Here is a 3,475-nt window from a genome sequence, read left to right as displayed (position 1 = left end):
GGTTCTCCTTTGTTTCTGTCATTACTCCAGGACCTTGTTCTATTGCCAGCGCAGAACACGAGAGTCAGAGAGCTTCCCTGAGGGACATCCTCATTTCTGTAAACCAAAAAAATAGTAAATAGAGAAACTGGAACTGGTGGCCAAAACGCAAGTCACACAGGAAGCTTTCAAAGGGCAGGTCCAACCCCAATGGGCCTTTGCATGCTCGTAAGCTCTGTGGGTATTTTCAGTGGTGTGGAGACATTTGTCACACACCCATAGGAGGTGGAGCATCTCAAGTCTATGAACTCCCTGAACCCAAGCACCCCAAGGTGTGCTCTTGATTGCCATTTTTCCCTCAGGGAATTCTTTCTTTAATGTTCTCATCTAGTATGCACACATATACACAGGAGTGGGTGTGGGGGGGGGGAGGGATCCACAGACATATACATATTAAATTGATGGTTTTCCCCATGAGTAATTTAGAAAGAGTTGAGTGTAAGTTTTTCCCAAAATGATGACACAACTCTGATGGAAATGTCATGTTCTCCATGGTTAGGGAAGTTAGAGCTATAGCTCCTACGTAAAGCATATGAGACTGTCTGAACAGTTCTTGTTTACCAAGTTAACTGGTAGAGAACAAAGGAAGCCTGCCTCTTGTCTTTCTGTCCCTCCTCCCCATCTCCCATACCCGAGCACTCCCTCCAACTCCCTCCTTCTCATGCTCTCTGGCCATTCCTACCACCACTCTCCCACCCTGATTTTCCCAGACCTTTCTCTCCAGATAGCTTCATCTTTTCTCAGAAAGAAGTACTTTGCTTTTCTAACCTTACAAAAGTCTTCATATCCAACCATTTGCAACACACACACACTTCTACACATACCCACCACCCCTACCACTACCACCACACACACACACACACACACATACATCTCTAACATCTTCAGATGCAGGAAGAGAGGGTAAGTTTAATCAATGTAAATGAACTACTCAGGGGCCAGTGTTGTAGTCTAACAGTGCAAGCCACTGCCGGCAACACCGATATCCATATGGGTACCCATTAGAGTCCCAGCGCTCCATTTCTGATCCAGTCCCCTGCTATTATGCCTGCGAAGGCAGCAGAGGATGACCCAAGTCCTTGGTCCCCTGAAACTACATGGGAGAGCCAGATGAAGCTCCTGGCTCCTGGCTTCAACCTAACCCAGCCCTGGCCATTGCAGCCATTTAGGGAGTGAACCAGTGAATGGAAGATACCTCTCTCTCTTTCTCTCTCTCTCCATCCTCTCTCTGTAACTCTGCCTTTCAAATAGATAAAAGTAAATCTTTAAAAACTAAGTTAATTATTCATACTCAATGTTTCTCTAACAGAAACAACTGGGGAAGCCAACTAGAGCATTCCCAAGGGTGTGTGTTGGAGGGGTCTCATGGCAGCAGCCCAAGGGAGAGGTAAAACCATGGGTCTCTGCAGTGACAGAGGAGAAGCCATGGCCCTGAGGAACACCGGCCTTTAAAAGCAGAGCAGGGACAATGGAGAGCAAACAATAAAAGCCCAAAGGAAGGAAAACAAAGTAGAGAGATCACCCTGACACTGAGGACAGAGTAAGTTTGGGAAAGGGACTAGATGTTAATGTCAAGTATTGCAGAGCAGCAGGCACAGAAGGACTGGAGTGTGTCCATGTGATGTGGCCACCAAGAAGTGTGCCCCTGCACTGGGGTAAGACTCTGGCCAGCTTTGGGCTGGGGGAAAGGAAGAGATGAGAGCATGGAGGGAGGGGGCAGAATCTCACTCTCATGGGATGCTCTGAGTGGGGGATATGAGAGGAGTGTCTGCTCCTATCTTGAACAAGACAGAGCTTCAGGAAGGGTTCCTCTGTTCAGGCAGTGTGTCAGTAGGATGGTGAGTTGAACCCAGATGAAGATGAGAAGTCACTGCAGGCACCCATTTCTCCAGGGAGGCCTGAAGACAGAGGATCCCTGGTCCCTGTGGAATGCATCGTAAGCAGGGGGCAGGCAGAGCTATGCAGGGGAAAAAGGCCTACCCAGGTTTCTCTGCCCAGATGGGAGAGGGAAGGACAGCAGGTTCCCACTTGGCTGCTCACCTGGCCGTGTGCAGGGAAGGACAAGCTTGGGGCAGAGGGTCCTCGTGAGAAGTGCCTTGAAAGTGTGCTCTTAATCCCCAGTGGTGACAACCAAGAGAGAGAACTCATCTGACGAGGACCAGAGTCAGGGAATGAGGCAGGGTAAGCAACTGGTCTCCTGTTTTCCCTTCCTCTATTTACTGAGGCCCTAGTAGAACACTGCCCCCTCCTGTGCCCCTAAGGCCAGGAACAGAGTGTTCCAAGGCATGAACCATTTCCATGCCATAAACTGCAAGACCCTGTGGCCTCTGAGATAAGGAAGTTATTCCAAAACTCCATAAACAGCACCCTGTAGTTTCTGTCTCTCTCATGTCTTCTCTCCTACTCTTTCCTCAGAGTCCTTTCCTTACCACCTGAATAAAGATCCCCCTCCCCTTCATCATGGCACCAGCCAGCATCCATCTCTCCTATTGCTTGTTTTGCATCCCTGTTGTGTTAGCACATTTTATTACCTGGAAGTCTCCTATTCTTAAAACTTCTCCCCCAACTAGACTCCATGACAACAGGAGCTGAGTCTGTCTTCCTGGCTCCTGTATCCGCTGTCCAGCATAGTGTGTGGCTGATAACAGAAGCTCAGGAACCATTGCCCACAGTGGGTCACTTGGCAGTGCAATTGTGGGCCCGTGGGCCTTGTCTTCCCACTGGACAGGGAGATCCTAGAACACAGGGATCCTGTTTCAAAAGTCAGATCCAGCCCAGGGAACACTGCTGATGCTTAAGTAGAAATCAGTTTATTGGTCTGAACACATGAAACAAATGCTTTGGGAGTAAGCAGAACAAATATGCACCAATCTATTAGCACAATCCACTTGCTGTGGGACTCCAGGTAAGTCATTTAGGCTCTCTTTAGATTTTAGCTTTCTTACCAGCACAATAAATTGTTTCCACTGTTTCAGTAGTTATTCTATTTTATAGCTAGTGGATTTGATTTTTTTTAGGGGGGTTAAGCAGGGAATTTTTTTTTTCTTTTTAAAGCTCCCTGATTTCTGAGGTCTAGTACTAGATGGTTGGTAAGATTATCCTAGCTCTCCCATTCTGTGAGTCTGAACGCCAAAGCTGGTAGCAAATTGGTTACCGCAAAGCCCAAAGTAACCCTACTGAACACATCTCTCTTTTCCATCTCATGCTCTGATGAACAAACGCTAACCACTGAGCTTGTGACTCATCACAGTGTTCAATTCCACAGACAAATAATGCTTGCTTTATAATTCCACAAACTGACCTTGGGATTGGCAGCTGAAGTTGCAAAGTAATCTGGCCTTCCCTGGTCAGCACAGCCCGAGGATCAGAGTTATGACTACAGGATGAAAGTAGCCACTGTGACTCCACCCAGCCCCTTATGGTGTGACTGGAGGCC

The sequence above is a fragment of the Lepus europaeus genome, chromosome 13 (genome assembly GCF_033115175.1).
Source record: "Lepus europaeus isolate LE1 chromosome 13, mLepTim1.pri, whole genome shotgun sequence".
NCBI lineage: Eukaryota > Metazoa > Chordata > Mammalia > Lagomorpha > Leporidae > Lepus > Lepus europaeus.
Note: the sequence above shows the minus strand (reverse complement) of the source record.